The 19420-nt window shown below is 38.1% G+C and overlaps 6 non-coding genes across 6 annotated transcripts; all 6 read right to left on the minus strand.

Moving 5' to 3' along the window:
• Positions 1–304: 304 nt before the first annotated feature.
• Positions 305–394, minus strand: Trnam-cau (transfer RNA methionine (anticodon CAU)). The gene is given in 2 exon segments: positions 305–340; positions 358–394. It is a non-coding gene; the product is annotated as a tRNA-Met (tRNA).
• A 3400-nt stretch (positions 395–3794) lies between these two features.
• Positions 3795–3884, minus strand: Trnam-cau (transfer RNA methionine (anticodon CAU)). Its single transcript is given in 2 exon segments — positions 3795–3830; positions 3848–3884. It is a non-coding gene; the product is annotated as a tRNA-Met (tRNA).
• A 3406-nt stretch (positions 3885–7290) lies between these two features.
• On the minus strand, positions 7291–7380 carry Trnam-cau (transfer RNA methionine (anticodon CAU)). The gene is given in 2 exon segments: positions 7291–7326; positions 7344–7380. It is a non-coding gene; the product is annotated as a tRNA-Met (tRNA).
• Positions 7381–10776: 3396 nt separating this feature from the next.
• Trnam-cau (transfer RNA methionine (anticodon CAU)) lies at positions 10777–10866 on the minus strand. Its single transcript is given in 2 exon segments — positions 10777–10812; positions 10830–10866. It is a non-coding gene; the product is annotated as a tRNA-Met (tRNA).
• A 3414-nt stretch (positions 10867–14280) lies between these two features.
• Trnam-cau (transfer RNA methionine (anticodon CAU)) lies at positions 14281–14370 on the minus strand. Its single transcript is given in 2 exon segments — positions 14281–14316; positions 14334–14370. It is a non-coding gene; the product is annotated as a tRNA-Met (tRNA).
• Positions 14371–17764: 3394 nt separating this feature from the next.
• On the minus strand, positions 17765–17854 carry Trnam-cau (transfer RNA methionine (anticodon CAU)). Its single transcript is given in 2 exon segments — positions 17765–17800; positions 17818–17854. It is a non-coding gene; the product is annotated as a tRNA-Met (tRNA).
• Positions 17855–19420: the final 1566 nt, after the last annotated feature.

The following is a 19420-nucleotide window of genomic DNA, read 5'->3' on the forward strand; positions in this document are numbered from 1 at the left end:
TTGTAAGTCTCTGATAGGACTAGGCTGGGGATCAAACCCATGACCTCCCGCATCCACAACGGACGCCCTAAACATTAGGCCACTGGAACGGTGTAGAGTGTCCATTGTGCTTTCAAGTGGGATCTGTTTGAATAGGTAATGTTAGTTTCCCATCAGTTTGAGGCACACCATCCTTCAAACTTGGTCGTTACATTTGATATATACATTTGGCGTTTTCACTCTAATGTGAGTATAATTGGTGGAATTAAATAGAATAACCACAAAGGATAAAAGGTAATAATTCGAGCTAAGGAGACAAAATATCTGCCCCGGGTGAGGATCGAACTCACGACCTTCAGATTGCTCTCTACGATTGATTATGAGACTGACGCGCTACCTGCTGCGCTACCGAGGCTATATACATTTTCCATGAGAGATTATATCTTCAGGAGAAACTAAAAGCATTCTTCAGAAAGCATGCGCACCAGCATATGTCAAAAGAGCAAATGATTTACCCCGAGGCGCAGATGTAGAACATGGTAGAAAACACTATAACTAGTCATAAAACGTGTTCTAAACATCCATGATGGTCAACTACATTAACTTATAGGTAAGTTCATCTTATCGGTATTCTGATACCTCTATAAATTCTAAATGGATGGCAATACTAGTTGTTACAAGAAAATAGCCTCCCACTGTTGAGGGGTGGGTGATATTATTTAAATTTAGTGTTTATGATTGTACAAAATTATCATTATCGCGAAGGTTATAATGCCATTGGGAGCGTACGTTTCTACTTTATAAACATTAAGACTTATCAAACACGATTCACTGTGAGTTTTCATTTTCAACTCGTAGGTGAGGAATTTAAGCTACATAAAAATATTTTTTAATTTACTAAATGTTCAAAGGCAGGAACTGTGACTGAACTAGCTGCGTTTCATTTTAGCGCTTTCCGGATGGAGACGTTAACTGTGTTGAAGGACTGCCATGCAAACGAGCATATTCCAAGAAAAGTTGAAAGAGAATCATCTATCATGTGGTCTGAACATAGGACAAGTAAGAAGTCTTTCTATAGAAAGGCGATTGTGAGATTGGCCCTCATGTGTATTGAATCAATGGTCACATTGGAGGATTGTCAACTCTGATTGAGGCTATGCAACATTGATGCAATTTGCGAAACTGTGCTAGCGAAGGTCACCAATAATCAGTCGAATAATAAATCTGGCTCTCAAGGACAATACATGAGTATAACAAGAAATAACAGTTGACCCATGAACCGTCCTTGTGGGCTGATGAATACATATCCATACATCCATTCAGTCAATGAAAACAATTTCAAACAAATATTTTGGAGTTAAATATTATACAGGTCTCCCCAGTCAATGTTCGAAAAATATCGTTAGAACACTGATCATATCATGTGTTAAAACTTTTCTATTCACGGATCGGTAACTGAAAGCGACAAATATGCATTATAATTTTCTCTGTAGAAAATAAACCACAAAATGCTTTCATTACATGATGGCATGGAGTTTGTTGAATTGTATGTGATTGGAAAGAGAAAACCATTCCTCGTGTAACATTAACTCATACAAATACCATTAATACTAGTACTATTACTACCACTAACACTACTACTGCTACTCCTACTACTACTACTAACACATGTATAATGCTCGGAACACTTTCTCTGGATTCCTGTTGAAGACAGAACTCCTTCTTTAGAAAGGACATATAGACGTCGTCAAATCAGCGTAATTTAGGTGAATCAGGTTCTTACTTTAATATTGTGATAGTGAATCCTATTCCGATTGATGAAACAATGGATCTTGCCCATGAGGAAATGTTTTCCAAAATATACTCGTTTGGAAATCTAGATATTGTTACGCGTTATTATGTTTATGACCTCGGGCCCTGATGGGCGCCCTCCAATTGGAAGTAGGTCAAACCTAATTGAGTGTGCTAACACCAATGGCTGATTTATCGTGACGTCACCAGTAGGAAGACTGATATGCACCGAGGTACGACGCTTTCTATATTGATTACAGTGCGGCACGTTCGTTTTTTAGCCTTTGCTATGCAAACGGTATTTTGTTGCGAATTATATTTATTGAAATTGTATTTGAATCGAATTAGTTAACGTATATTATAGTAGTTATTATTTCTTCCCCGGTTGTTTTCAAATGATGGCTACATTGTTGTATATATCTTTTAGGGTCGGGTGCATTGAGCTGCTTGACTTGACCCTAATATGTATGTATTAATGCAGTTGATAAGAATGATGATATTATAAATTGGAAAAATGTTGGTTTGGGTTATAACTTGCTTTCATCCACTCCGGGCCAAATACATTCCACATAGTCCTACTCGCAGATGAACCATTTCCACTGAATGACGACACGTTCCCTACTTAGGCGTATCCGAAAGGTTTCCTTTTGATGGTAGCAGCACGTCGACGACACACAAATCCACCATATTTGCTGTGTGTGAGTGAACTGGCTTAGATGGGGTTCCTGATGGCCCTCAAAGATGACAGACTAAAGTTCGAAGCGTTGTTCAAACTATGTCAATGAACGTAGAGTTTTGCTAGGCGGTTTGAAAATGTATCATCTATCGGCAAGTGTGTCTTCTATTAAAGCACGATAATGGTCGCTGGCAGACTAAGAAACTGATGAATGTACAATCGTTTTCAAAGTGGGTTATAAACCTATACTCCCTGTTCTATGCTTACAGTTTTTCAGGAGATCGATGTCATGATACGGTATGATGATTAAATTACTCCAGATCATAAGTCTTTGTCTTTGAGAATTTAGGTAGCGAGCACACATATTCAAACTGAAGTAACGAATAGATATGTTTTAACAAATATTATTTGCAAATGTTATATCTGACACCAGACAGTGAATATATTTATTAATGTAAGAGCAGAAAGTTGGCGGGATCGAGACCGACAGAATTTTGTCCTAATATACGCATGGGAAGAAGATTATATTTATGTAACAAACGTGTAATTGTATTATATCCTTTGGTCCCCGTTTCATGTTTATGAATACAGACTTCCACAGATCAATACAGACTTCAATTGACCATTACCAAATGCAAAAGTGTCATCTTCCCTGTAACTTATGCTCGACGGATAGAACAATATTTGCCTTTCTTTGTTGCAAGTTGTTTTTAAAATAGTCAAGTTTGATACTGTACTCAAGTATCACGTGCATGTACCTTTTCTGTCTTTACAGGAGAGAGAGAGAGAGAGAGAGAGAGAGAGAGAGAGAGAGAGTGTTTTTCTTTGATTTGGATTTTTAACGTAGCTTTAACAATTTTTCAATCATATAGGTACGTTGTCTGCAGTGTGGCAGTTTATAGTGATGCCTAGCACTGGGGCATCATGTCGCAGACACGTAGCATGATGTCCCACCCAGTCCCATTATCCTGAGACCAGGCCAACCAGTTCTATCACTAACTTCTTAATGCTGAGCACCTAGAGAGGCAGTTGTCAGTATCAATTTTGTAAGTCTCTGATAGGACTAGGCTGGGGATCAAACCCATGACCTCCCGCATCCACAACGGACGCCCTAAACATTAGGCCACTGGAACGGTGTAGAGTGTCCATTGTGCTTTCAAGTGGGATCTGTTTGAATAGGTAATGTTAGTTTCCCATCAGTTTGAGGCACACCATCCTTCAAACTTGGTCGTTACATTTGATATATACATTTGGCGTTTTCACTCTAATGTGAGTATAATTGGTGGAATTAAATAGAATAACCACAAAGGATAAAAGGTAATAATTCGAGCTAAGGAGACAAAATATCTGCCCCGGGTGAGGATCGAACTCACGACCTTCAGATTGCTCTCTACGATTGATTATGAGACTGACGCGCTACCTGCTGCGCTACCGAGGCTATATACATTTTCCATGAGAGATTATATCTTCAGGAGAAACTAAAAGCATTCTTCAGAAAGCATGCGCACCAGCATATGTCAAAAGAGCAAATGATTTACCCCGAGGCGCAGATGTAGAACATGGTAGAAAACACTATAACTAGTCATAAAACGTGTTCTAAACATCCATGATGGTCAACTACATTAACTTATAGGTAAGTTCATCTTATCGGTATTCTGATACCTCTATAAATTCTAAATGGATGGCAATACTAGTTGTTACAAGAAAATAGCCTCCCACTGTTGAGGGGTGGGTGATATTATTTAAATTTAGTGTTTATGATTGTACAAAATTATCATTATCGCGAAGGTTATAATGCCATTGGGAGCGTACGTTTCTACTTTATAAACATTAAGACTTATCAAACACGATTCACTGTGAGTTTTCATTTTCAACTCGTAGGTGAGGAATTTAAGCTACATAAAAATATTTTTTAATTTACTAAATGTTCAAAGGCAGGAACTGTGACTGAACTAGCTGCGTTTCATTTTAGCGCTTTCCGGATGGAGACGTTAACTGTGTTGAAGGACTGCCATGCAAACGAGCATATTCCAAGAAAAGTTGAAAGAGAATCATCTATCATGTGGTCTGAACATAGGACAAGTAAGAAGTCTTTCTATAGAAAGGCGATTGTGAGATTGGCCCTCATGTGTATTGAATCAATGGTCACATTGGAGGATTGTCAACTCTGATTGAGGCTATGCAACATTGATGCAATTTGCGAAACTGTGCTAGCGAAGGTCACCAATAATCAGTCGAATAATAAATCTGGCTCTCAAGGACAATACATGAGTATAACAAGAAATAACAGTTGACCCATGAACCGTCCTTGTGGGCTGATGAATACATATCCATACATCCATTCAGTCAATGAAAACAATTTCAAACAAATATTTTGGAGTTAAATATTATACAGGTCTCCCCAGTCAATGTTCGAAAAATATCGTTAGAACACTGATCATATCATGTGTTAAAACTTTTCTATTCACGGATCGGTAACTGAAAGCGACAAATATGCATTATAATTTTCTCTGTAGAAAATAAACCACAAAATGCTTTCATTACATGATGGCATGGAGTTTGTTGAATTGTATGTGATTGGAAAGAGAAAACCATTCCTCGTGTAACATTAACTCATACAAATACCATTAATACTAGTACTATTACTACCACTAACACTACTACTGCTACTCCTACTACTACTACTAACACATGTATAATGCTCGGAACACTTTCTCTGGATTCCTGTTGAAGACAGAACTCCTTCTTTAGAAAGGACATATAGACGTCGTCAAATCAGCGTAATTTAGGTGAATCAGGTTCTTACTTTAATATTGTGATAGTGAATCCTATTCCGATTGATGAAACAATGGATCTTGCCCATGAGGAAATGTTTTCCAAAATATACTCGTTTGGAAATCTAGATATTGTTACGCGTTATTATGTTTATGACCTCGGGCCCTGATGGGCGCCCTCCAATTGGAAGTAGGTCAAACCTAATTGAGTGTGCTAACACCAATGGCTGATTTATCGTGACGTCACCAGTAGGAAGACTGATATGCACCGAGGTACGACGCTTTCTATATTGATTACAGTGCGGCACGTTCGTTTTTTAGCCTTTGCTATGCAAACGGTATTTTGTTGCGAATTATATTTATTGAAATTGTATTTGAATCGAATTAGTTAACGTATATTATAGTAGTTATTATTTCTTTCCCGGTTGTTTTCAAATGATGGCTACATTGTTGTATATATCTTTTAGGGTCGGGTGCATTGAGCTGCTTGACTTGACCCTAATATGTATGTATTAATGCAGTTGATAAGAATGATGATATTATAAATTGGAAAAATGTTGGTTTGGGTTATAACTTGCTTTCATCCACTCCGGGCCAAATACATTCCACATAGTCCTACTCGCAGATGAACCATTTCCACTGAATGACGACACGTTCCCTACTTAGGCGTATCCGAAAGGTTTCCTTTTGATGGTAGCAGCACGTCGACGACACACAAATCCACCATATTTGCTGTGTGTGAGTGAACTGGCTTAGATGGGGTTCCTGATGGCCCTCAAAGATGACAGACTAAAGTTCGAAGCGTTGTTCAAACTATGTCAATGAACGTAGAGTTTTGCTAGGCGGTTTGAAAATGTATCATCTATCGGCAAGTGTGTCTTCTATTAAAGCACGATAATGGTCGCTGGCAGACTAAGAAACTGATGAATGTACAATCGTTTTCAAAGTGGGTTATAAACCTATACTCCCTGTTCTATGCTTACAGTTTTTCAGGAGATCGATGTCATGATACGGTATGATGATTAAATTACTCCAGATCATAAGTCTTTGTCTTTGAGAATTTAGGTAGCGAGCACACATATTCAAACTGAAGTAACGAATAGATATGTTTTAACAAATATTATTTGCAAATGTTATATCTGACACCAGACAGTGAATATATTTATTAATGTAAGAGCAGAAAGTTGGCGGGATCGAGACCGACAGAATTTTGTCCTAATATACGCATGGGAAGAAGATTATATTTATGTAACAAACGTGTAATTGTATTATATCCTTTGGTCCCCGTTTCATGTTTATGAATACAGACTTCCACAGATCAATACAGACTTCAATTGACCATTACCAAATGCAAAAGTGTCATCTTCCCTGTAACTTATGCTCGACGGATAGAACAATATTTGCCTTTCTTTGTTGCAAGTTGTTTTTAAAATAGTCAAGTTTGATACTGTACTCAAGTATCACGTGCATGTACCTTTTCTGTCTTTACAGGAGAGAGAGAGAGAGAGAGAGAGAGAGAGAGAGAGAGAGAGAGAGAGTGTTTTTCTTTGATTTGGATTTTTAACGTAGCTTTAACAATTTTTCAATCATATAGGTACGTTGTCTGCAGTGTGGCAGTTTATAGTGATGCCTAGCACTGGGGCATCATGTCGCAGACACGTAGCATGATGTCCCACCCAGTCCCATTATCCTGAGACCAGGCCAACCAGTTCTATCACTAACTTCTTAATGCTGAGCACCTAGAGAGGCAGTTGTCAGTATCAATTTTGTAAGTCTCTGATAGGACTAGGCTGGGGATCAAACCCATGACCTCCCGCATCCACAACGGACGCCCTAAACATTAGGCCACTGGAACGGTGTAGAGTGTCCATTGTGCTTTCAAGTGGGATCTGTTTGAATAGGTAATGTTAGTTTCCCATCAGTTTGAGGCACACCATCCTTCAAACTTGGTCGTTACATTTGATATATACATTTGGCGTTTTCACTCTAATGTGAGTATAATTGGTGGAATTAAATAGAATAACCACAAAGGATAAAAGGTAATAATTCGAGCTAAGGAGACAAAATATCTGCCCCGGGTGAGGATCGAACTCACGACCTTCAGATTGCTCTCTACGATTGATTATGAGACTGACGCGCTACCTGCTGCGCTACCGAGGCTATATACATTTTCCATGAGAGATTATATCTTCAGGAGAAACTAAAAGCATTCTTCAGAAAGCATGCGCACCAGCATATGTCAAAAGAGCAAATGATTTACCCCGAGGCGCAGATGTAGAACATGGTAGAAAACACTATAACTAGTCATAAAACGTGTTCTAAACATCCATGATGGTCAACTACATTAACTTATAGGTAAGTTCATCTTATCGGTATTCTGATACCTCTATAAATTCTAAATGGATGGCAATACTAGTTGTTACAAGAAAATAGCCTCCCACTGTTGAGGGGTGGGTGATATTATTTAAATTTAGTGTTTATGATTGTACAAAATTATCATTATCGCGAAGGTTATAATGCCATTGGGAGCGTACGTTTCTACTTTATAAACATTAAGACTTATCAAACACGATTCACTGTGAGTTTTCATTTTCAACTCGTAGGTGAGGAATTTAAGCTACATAAAAATATTTTTTAATTTACTAAATGTTCAAAGGCAGGAACTGTGACTGAACTAGCTGCGTTTCATTTTAGCGCTTTCCGGATGGAGACGTTAACTGTGTTGAAGGACTGCCATGCAAACGAGCATATTCCAAGAAAAGTTGAAAGAGAATCATCTATCATGTGGTCTGAACATAGGACAAGTAAGAAGTCTTTCTATAGAAAGGCGATTGTGAGATTGGCCCTCATGTGTATTGAATCAATGGTCACATTGGAGGATTGTCAACTCTGATTGAGGCTATGCAACATTGATGCAATTTGCGAAACTGTGCTAGCGAAGGTCACCAATAATCAGTCGAATAATAAATCTGGCTCTCAAGGACAATACATGAGTATAACAAGAAATAACAGTTGACCCATGAACCGTCCTTGTGGGCTGATGAATACATATCCATACATCCATTCAGTCAATGAAAACAATTTCAAACAAATATTTTGGAGTTAAATATTATACAGGTCTCCCCAGTCAATGTTCGAAAAATATCGTTAGAACACTGATCATATCATGTGTTAAAACTTTTCTATTCACGGATCGGTAACTGAAAGCGACAAATATGCATTATAATTTTCTCTGTAGAAAATAAACCACAAAATGCTTTCATTACATGATGGCATGGAGTTTGTTGAATTGTATGTGATTGGAAAGAGAAAACCATTCCTCGTGTAACATTAACTCATACAAATACCATTAATACTAGTACTATTACTACCACTAACACTACTACTGCTACTCCTACTACTACTACTAACACATGTATAATGCTCGGAACACTTTCTCTGGATTCCTGTTGAAGACAGAACTCCTTCTTTAGAAAGGACATATAGACGTCGTCAAATCAGCGTAATTTAGGTGAATCAGGTTCTTACTTTAATATTGTGATAGTGAATCCTATTCCGATTGATGAAACAATGGATCTTGCCCATGAGGAAATGTTTTCCAAAATATACTCGTTTGGAAATCTAGATATTGTTACGCGTTATTATGTTTATGACCTCGGGCCCTGATGGGCGCCCTCCAATTGGAAGTAGGTCAAACCTAATTGAGTGTGCTAACACCAATGGCTGATTTATCGTGACGTCACCAGTAGGAAGACTGATATGCACCGAGGTACGACGCTTTCTATATTGATTACAGTGCGGCACGTTCGTTTTTTAGCCTTTGCTATGCAAACGGTATTTTGTTGCGAATTATATTTATTGAAATTGTATTTGAATCGAATTAGTTAACGTATATTATAGTAGTTATTATTTCTTTCCCGGTTGTTTTCAAATGATGGCTACATTGTTGTATATATCTTTTAGGGTCGGGTGCATTGAGCTGCTTGACTTGACCCTAATATGTATGTATTAATGCAGTTGATAAGAATGATGATATTATAAATTGGAAAAATGTTGGTTTGGGTTATAACTTGCTTTCATCCACTCCGGGCCAAATACATTCCACATAGTCCTACTCGCAGATGAACCATTTCCACTGAATGACGACACGTTCCCTACTTAGGCGTATCCGAAAGGTTTCCTTTTGATGGTAGCAGCACGTCGACGACACACAAATCCACCATATTTGCTGTGTGTGAGTGAACTGGCTTAGATGGGGTTCCTGATGGCCCTCAAAGATGACAGACTAAAGTTCGAAGCGTTGTTCAAACTATGTCAATGAACGTAGAGTTTTGCTAGGCGGTTTGAAAATGTATCATCTATCGGCAAGTGTGTCTTCTATTAAAGCACGATAATGGTCGCTGGCAGACTAAGAAACTGATGAATGTACAATCGTTTTCAAAGTGGGTTATAAACCTATACTCCCTGTTCTATGCTTACAGTTTTTCAGGAGATCGATGTCATGATACGGTATGATGATTAAATTACTCCAGATCATAAGTCTTTGTCTTTGAGAATTTAGGTAGCGAGCACACATATTCAAACTGAAGTAACGAATAGATATGTTTTAACAAATATTATTTGCAAATGTTATATCTGACACCAGACAGTGAATATATTTATTAATGTAAGAGCAGAAAGTTGGCGGGATCGAGACCGACAGATTTTTGTCCTAATATACGCATGGGAAGAAGATTATATTTATGTAACAAACGTGTAATTGTATTATATCCTTTGGTCCCCGTTTCATGTTTATGAATACAGACTTCCACAGATCAATACAGACTTCAATTGACCATTACCAAATGCAAAAGTGTCATCTTCCCTGTAACTTATGCTCGACGGATAGAACAATATTTGCCTTTCTTTGTTGCAAGTTGTTTTTAAAATAGTCAAGTTTGATACTGTACTCAAGTATCACGTGCATGTACCTTTTCTGTCTTTACAGGAGAGAGAGAGAGAGAGAGAGAGAGAGAGAGAGAGTGTGTTTTTGTTTGATTTGGATTTTTAACGTAGCTTTAACAATTTTTCAATCATATAGGTACGTTGTCTGCAGTGTGGCAGTTTATAGTGATGCCTAGCACTGGGGCATCATGTCGCAGACACGTAGCATGATGTCCCACCCAGTCCCATTATCCTGAGACCAGGCCAACCAGTTCTATCACTAACTTCTTAATGCTGAGCACCTAGAGAGGCAGTTGTCAGTATCAATTTTGTAAGTCTCTGATAGGACTAGGCTGGGGATCAAACCCATGACCTCCCGCATCCACAACGGACGCCCTAAACATTAGGCCACTGGAACGGTGTAGAGTGTCCATTGTGCTTTCAAGTGGGATCTGTTTGAATAGGTAATGATAGTTTCCCATCAGTTTGAGGCACACCATCCTTCAAACTTGGTCGTTACATTTGATATATACATTTGGCGTTTTCACTCTAATGTGAGTATAATTGGTGGAATTAAATAGAATAACCACAAAGGATAAAAGGTAATAATTCGAGCTAAGGAGACAAAATATCTGCCCCGAGTGAGGATCGAACTCACGACCTTCAGATTGCTCTCTACGATTGATTATGAGACTGACGCGCTACCTGCTGCGCTACCGAGGCTATATACATTTTCCATGAGAGATTATATCTTCAGGAGAAACTAAAAGCATTCTTCAGAAAGCATGCGCACCAGCATATGTCAAAAGAGCAAATGATTTACCCCGAGGCGCAGATGTAGAACATGGTAGAAAACACTATAACTAGTCATAAAACGTGTTCTAAACATCCATGATGGTCAACTACATTAACTTATAGGTAAGTTCATCTTATCGGTATTCTGATACCTCTATAAATTCTAAATGGATGGCAATACTAGTTGTTACAAGAAAATAGCCTCCCACTGTTGAGGGGTGGGTGATATTATTTAAATTTAGTGTTTATGATTGTACAAAATTATCATTATCGCGAAGGTTATAATGCCATTGGGAGCGTACGTTTCTACTTTATAAACATTAAGACTTATCAAACACGATTCACTGTGAGTTTTCATTTTCAACTCGTAGGTGAGGAATTTAAGCTACATAAAAATATTTTTTAATTTACTAAATGTTCAAAGGCAGGAACTGTGACTGAACTAGCTGCGTTTCATTTTAGCGCTTTCCGGATGGAGACGTTAACTGTGTTGAAGGACTGCCATGCAAACGAGCATATTCCAAGAAAAGTTGAAAGAGAATCATCTATCATGTGGTCTGAACATAGGACAAGTAAGAAGTCTTTCTATAGAAAGGCGATTGTGAGATTGGCCCTCATGTGTATTGAATCAATGGTCACATTGGAGGATTGTCAACTCTGATTGAGGCTATGCAACATTGATGCAATTTGCGAAACTGTGCTAGCGAAGGTCACCAATAATCAGTCGAATAATAAATCTGGCTCTCAAGGACAATACATGAGTATAACAAGAAATAACAGTTGACCCATGAACCGTCCTTGTGGGCTGATGAATACATATCCATACATCCATTCAGTCAATGAAAACAATTTCAAACAAATATTTTGGAGTTAAATATTATACAGGTCTCCCCAGTCAATGTTCGAAAAATATCGTTAGAACACTGATCATATCATGTGTTAAAACTTTTCTATTCACGGATCGGTAACTGAAAGCGACAAATATGCATTATAATTTTCTCTGTAGAAAATAAACCACAAAATGCTTTCATTACATGATGGCATGGAGTTTGTTGAATTGTATGTGATTGGAAAGAGAAAACCATTCCTCGTGTAACATTAACTCATACAAATACCATTAATACTAGTACTATTACTACCACTAACACTACTACTGCTACTCCTACTACTACTACTAACACATGTATAATGCTCGGAACACTTTCTCTGGATTCCTGTTGAAGACAGAACTCCTTCTTTAGAAAGGACATATAGACGTCGTCAAATCAGCGTAATTTAGGTGAATCAGGTTCTTACTTTAATATTGTGATAGTGAATCCTATTCCGATTGATGAAACAATGGATCTTGCCCATGAGGAAATGTTTTCCAAAATATACTCGTTTGGAAATCTAGATATTGTTACGCGTTATTATGTTTATGACCTCGGGCCCTGATGGGCGCCCTCCAATTGGAAGTAGGTCAAACCTAATTGAGTGTGCTAACACCAATGGCTGATTTATCGTGACGTCACCAGTAGGAAGACTGATATGCACCGAGGTACGACGCTTTCTATATTGATTACAGTGCGGCACGTTCGTTTTTTAGCCTTTGCTATGCAAACGGTATTTTGTTGCGAATTATATTTATTGAAATTGTATTTGAATCGAATTAGTTAACGTATATTATAGTAGTTATTATTTCTTTCCCGGTTGTTTTCAAATGATGGCTACATTGTTGTATATATCTTTTTGGGTCGGGTGCATTGAGCTGCTTGACTTGACCCTAATATGTATGTATTAATGCAGTTGATAAGAATGATGATATTATAAATTGGAAAAATGTTGGTTTGGGTTATAACTTGCTTTCATCCACTCCGGGCCAAATACATTCCACATAGTCCTACTCGCAGATGAACCATTTCCACTGAATGACGACACGTTCCCTACTTAGGCGTATCCGAAAGGTTTCCTTTTGATGGTAGCAGCACGTCGACGACACACAAATCCACCATATTTGCTGTGTGTGAGTGAACTGGCTTAGATGGGGTTCCTGATGGCCCTCAAAGATGACAGACTAAAGTTCGAAGCGTTGTTCAAACTATGTCAATGAACGTAGAGTTTTGCTAGGCGGTTTGAAAATGTATCATCTATCGGCAAGTGTGTCTTCTATTAAAGCACGATAATGGTCGCTGGCAGACTAAGAAACTGATGAATGTACAATCGTTTTCAAAGTGGGTTATAAACCTATACTCCCTGTTCTATGCTTACAGTTTTTCAGGAGATCGATGTCATGATACGGTATGATGATTAAATTACTCCAGATCATAAGTCTTTGTCTTTGAGAATTTAGGTAGCGAGCACACATATTCAAACTGAAGTAACGAATAGATATGTTTTAACAAATATTATTTGCAAATGTTATATCTGACACCAGACAGTGAATATATTTATTAATGTAAGAGCAGAAAGTTGGCGGGATCGAGACCGACAGATTTTTGTCCTAATATACGCATGGGAAGAAGATTATATTTATGTAACAAACGTGTAATTGTATTATATCCTTTGGTCCCCGTTTCATGTTTATGAATACAGACTTCCACAGATCAATACAGACTTCAATTGACCATTACCAAATGCAAAAGTGTCATCTTCCCTGTAACTTATGCTCGACGGATAGAACAATATTTGCCTTTCTTTGTTGCAAGTTGTTTTTAAAATAGTCAAGTTTGATACTGTACTCAAGTATCACGTGCATGTACCTTTTCTGTCTTTACAGGAGAGAGAGAGAGAGAGAGAGAGAGAGAGAGAGAGAGAGAGAGAGAGAGAGAGAGTGTTTTTGTTTGATTTGGATTTTTAACGTAGCTTTAACAATTTTTCAATCATATAGGTACGTTGTCTGCAGTGTGGCAGTTTATAGTGATGCCTAGCACTGGGGCATCATGTCGCAGACACGTAGCATGATGTCCCACCCAGTCCCATTATCCTGAGACCAGGCCAACCAGTTCTATCACTAACTTCTTAATGCTGAGCACCTAGAGAGGCAGTTGTCAGTATCAATTTTGTAAGTCTCTGATAGGACTAGGCTGGGGATCAAACCCATGACCTCCCGCATCCACAACGGACGCCCTAAACATTAGGCCACTGGAACGGTGTAGAGTGTCCATTGTGCTTTCAAGTGGGATCTGTTTGAATAGGTAATGATAGTTTCCCATCAGTTTGAGGCACACCATCCTTCAAACTTGGTCGTTACATTTGATATATACATTTGGCGTTTTCACTCTAATGTGAGTATAATTGGTGGAATTAAATAGAATAACCACAAAGGATAAAAGGTAATAATTCGAGCTAAGGAGACAAAATATCTGCCCCGAGTGAGGATCGAACTCACGACCTTCAGATTGCTCTCTACGATTGATTATGAGACTGACGCGCTACCTGCTGCGCTACCGAGGCTATATACATTTTCCATGAGAGATTATATCTTCAGGAGAAACTAAAAGCATTCTTCAGAAAGCATGCGCACCAGCATATGTCAAAAGAGCAAATGATTTACCCCGAGGCGCAGATGTAGAACATGGTAGAAAACACTATAACTAGTCATAAAACGTGTTCTAAACATCCATGATGGTCAACTACATTAACTTATAGGTAAGTTCATCTTATCGGTATTCTGATACCTCTATAAATTCTAAATGGATGGCAATACTAGTTGTTACAAGAAAATAGCCTCCCACTGTTGAGGGGTGGGTGATATTATTTAAATTTAGTGTTTATGATTGTACAAAATTATCATTATCGCGAAGGTTATAATGCCATTGGGAGCGTACGTTTCTACTTTATAAACATTAAGACTTATCAAACACGATTCACTGTGAGTTTTCATTTTCAACTCGTAGGTGAGGAATTTAAGCTACATAAAAATATTTTTTAATTTACTAAATGTTCAAAGGCAGGAACTGTGACTGAACTAGCTGCGTTTCATTTTAGCGCTTTCCGGATGGAGACGTTAACTGTGTTGAAGGACTGCCATGCAAACGAGCATATTCCAAGAAAAGTTGAAAGAGAATCATCTATCATGTGGTCTGAACATAGGACAAGTAAGAAGTCTTTCTATAGAAAGGCGATTGTGAGATTGGCCCTCATGTGTATTGAATCAATGGTCACATTGGAGGATTGTCAACTCTGATTGAGGCTATGCAACATTGATGCAATTTGCGAAACTGTGCTAGCGAAGGTCACCAATAATCAGTCGAATAATAAATCTGGCTCTCAAGGACAATACATGAGTATAACAAGAAATAACAGTTGACCCATGAACCGTCCTTGTGGGCTGATGAATACATATCCATACATCCATTCAGTCAATGAAAACAATTTCAAACAAATATTTTGGAGTTAAATATTATACAGGTCTCCCCAGTCAATGTTCGAAAAATATCGTTAGAACACTGATCATATCATGTGTTAAAACTTTTCTATTCACGGATCGGTAACTGAAAGCGACAAATATGCATTATAATTTTCTCTGTAGAAAATAAACCACAAAATGCTTTCATTACATGATGGCATGGAGTTTGTTGAATTGTATGTGATTGGAAAGAGAAAACCATTCCTCGTGTAACATTAACTCATACAAATACCATTAATACTAGTACTATTACTACCACTAACACTACTACTGCTACTCCTACTACTACTACTAACACATGTATAATGCTCGGAACACTTTCTCTGGATTCCTGTTGAAGACAGAACTCCTTCTTTAGAAAGGACATATAGACGTCGTCAAATCAGCGTAATTTAGGTGAATCAGGTTCTTACTTTAATATTGTGATAGTGAATCCTATTCCGATTGATGAAACAATGGATCTTGCCCATGAGGAAATGTTTTCCAAAATATACTCGTTTGGAAATCTAGATATTGTTACGCGTTATTATGTTTATGACCTCGGGCCCTGATGGGCGCCCTCCAATTGGAAGTAGGTCAAACCTAATTGAGTGTGCTAACACCAATGGCTGATTTATCGTGACGTCACCAGTAGGAAGACTGATATGCACCGAGGTACGACGCTTTCTATATTGATTACAGTGCGGCACGTTCGTTTTTTAGCCTTTGCTATGCAAACGGTATTTTGTTGCGAATTATATTTATTGAAATTGTATTTGAATCGAATTAGTTAACGTATATTATAGTAGTTATTATTTCTTTCCCGGTTGTTTTCAAATGATGGCTACATTGTTGTATATATCTTTTAGGGTCGGGTGCATTGAGCTGCTTGACTTGACCCTAATATGTATGTATTAATGCAGTTGATAAGAATGATGATATTATAAATTGGAAAAATGTTGGTTTGGGTTATAACTTGCTTTCATCCACTCCGGGCCAAATACATTCCACATAGTCCTACTCGCAGATGAACCATTTCCACTGAATGACGACACGTTCCCTACTTAGGCGTATCCGAAAGGTTTCCTTTTGATGGTAGCAGCACGTCGACGACACACAAATCCACCATATTTGCTGTGTGTGAGTGAACTGGCTTAGATGGGGTTCCTGATGGCCCTCAAAGATGACAGACTAAAGTTCGAAGCGTTGTTCAAACTATGTCAATGAACGTAGAGTTTTGCTAGGCGGTTTGAAAATGTATCATCTATCGGCAAGTGTGTCTTCTATTAAAGCACGATAATGGTCGCTGGCAGACTAAGAAACTGATGAATGTACAATCGTTTTCAAAGTGGGTTATAAACCTATACTCCCTGTTCTATGCTTACAGTTTTTCAGGAGATCGATGTCATGATACGGTATGATGATTAAATTACTCCAGATCATAAGTCTTTGTCTTTGAGAATTTAGGTAGCGAGCACACATATTCAAACTGAAGTAACGAATAGATATGTTTTAACAAATATTATTTGCAAATGTTATATCTGACACCAGACAGTGAATATATTTATTAATGTAAGAGCAGAAAGTTGGCGGGATCGAGACCGACAGATTTTTGTCCTAATATACGCATGGGAAGAAGATTATATTTATGTAACAAACGTGTAATTGTATTATATCCTTTGGTCCCCGTTTCATGTTTATGAATACAGACTTCCACAGATCAATACAGACTTCAATTGACCATTACCAAATGCAAAAGTGTCATCTTCCCTGTAACTTATGCTCGACGGATAGAACAATATTTGCCTTTCTTTGTTGCAAGTTGTTTTTAAAATAGTCAAGTTTGATACTGTACTCAAGTATCACGTGCATGTACCTTTTCTGTCTTTACAGGAGAGAGAGAGAGAGAGAGAGAGAGAGAGAGTGTGTGTTTTTGTTTGATTTGGATTTTTAACGTAGCTTTAACAATTTTTCAATCATATAGGTACGTTGTCTGCAGTGTGGCAGTTTATAGTGATGCCTAGCACTGGGGCATCATGTCGCAGACACGTAGCATGATGTCCCACCCAGTCCCATTATCCTGAGACCAGGCCAACCAGTTCTATCACTAACTTCTTAATGCTGAGCACCTAGAGAGGCAGTTGTCAGTATCAATTTTGTAAGTCTCTGATAGGACTAGGCTGGGGATCAAACCCATGACCTCCCGCATCCACAACGGACGCCCTAAACATTAGGCCACTGGAACGGTGTAGAGTGTCCATTGTGCTTTCAAGTGGGATCTGTTTGAATAGGTAATGATAGTTTCCCATCAGTTTGAGGCACACCATCCTTCAAACTTGGTCGTTACATTTGATATATACATTTGGCGTTTTCACTCTAATGTGAGTATAATTGGTGGAATTAAATAGAATAACCACAAAGGATAAAAGGTAATAATTCGAGCTAAGGAGACAAAATATCTGCCCCGAGTGAGGATCGAACTCACGACCTTCAGATTGCTCTCTACGATTGATTATGAGACTGACGCGCTACCTGCTGCGCTACCGAGGCTATATACATTTTCCATGAGAGATTATATCTTCAGGAGAAACTAAAAGCATTCTTCAGAAAGCATGCGCACCAGCATATGTCAAAAGAGCAAATGATTTACCCCGAGGCGCAGATGTAGAACATGGTAGAAAACACTATAACTAGTCATAAAACGTGTTCTAAACATCCATGATGGTCAACTACATTAACTTATAGGTAAGTTCATCTTATCGGTATTCTGATACCTCTATAAATTCTAAATGGATGGCAATACTAGTTGTTACAAGAAAATAGCCTCCCACTGTTGAGGGGTGGGTGATATTATTTAAATTTAGTGTTTATGATTGTACAAAATTATCATTATCGCGAAGGTTATAATGCCATTGGGAGCGTACGTTTCTACTTTATAAACATTAAGACTTATCAAACACGATTCACTGTGAGTTTTCATTTTCAACTCGTAGGTGAGGAATTTAAGCTACATAAAAATATTTTTTAATTTACTAAATGTTCAAAGGCAGGAACTGTGACTGAACTAGCTGCGTTTCATTTTAGCGCTTTCCGGATGGAGACGTTAACTGTGTTGAAGGACTGCCATGCAAACGAGCATATTCCAAGAAAAGTTGAAAGAGAATCATCTATCATGTGGTCTGAACATAGGACAAGTAAGAAGTCTTTCTATAGAAAGGCGATTGTGAGATTGGCCCTCATGTGTATTGAATCAATGGTCACATTGGAGGATTGTCAACTCTGATTGAGGCTATGCAACATTGATGCAATTTGCGAAACTGTGCTAGCGAAGGTCACCAATAATCAGTCGAATAATAAATCTGGCTCTCAAGGACAATACATGAGTATAACAAGAAATAACAGTTGACCCATGAACCGTCCTTGTGGGCTGATGAATACATATCCATACATCCATTCAGTCAATGAAAACAATTTCAAACAAATATTTTGGAGTTAAATATTATACAGGTCTCCCCAGTCAATGTTCGAAAAATATCGTTAGAACACTGATCATATCATGTGTTAAAACTTTTCTATTCACGGATCGGTAACTGAAAGCGACAAATATGCATTATAATTTTCTCTGTAGAAAATAAACCACAAAATGCTTTCATTACATGATGGCATGGAGTTTGTTGAATTGTATGTGATTGGAAAGAGAAAACCATTCCTCGTGTAACATTAACTCATACAAATACCATTAATACTAGTACTATTACTACCACTAACACTACTACTGCTACTCCTACTACTACTACTAACACATGTATAATGCTCGGAACACTTTCTCTGGATTCCTGTTGAAGACAGAACTCCTTCTTTAGAAAGGACATATAGACGTCGTCAAATCAGCGTAATTTAGGTGAATCAGGTTCTTACTTTAATATTGTGATAGTGAATCCTATTCCGATTGATGAAACAATGGATCTTGCCCATGAGGAAATGTTTTCCAAAATATACTCGTTTGGAAATCTAGATATTGTTACGCGTTATTATGTTTATGACCTCGGGCCCTGATGGGCGCCCTCCAATTGGAAGTAGGTCAAACCTAATTGAGTGTGCTAACACCAATGGCTG

Source organism: Sinohyriopsis cumingii, chromosome 15, assembly GCF_028554795.1.
Source record: "Sinohyriopsis cumingii isolate HCF-2022 chromosome 15, ASM2855479v2, whole genome shotgun sequence".
Taxonomy (NCBI): domain Eukaryota; kingdom Metazoa; phylum Mollusca; class Bivalvia; order Unionida; family Unionidae; genus Sinohyriopsis; species Sinohyriopsis cumingii.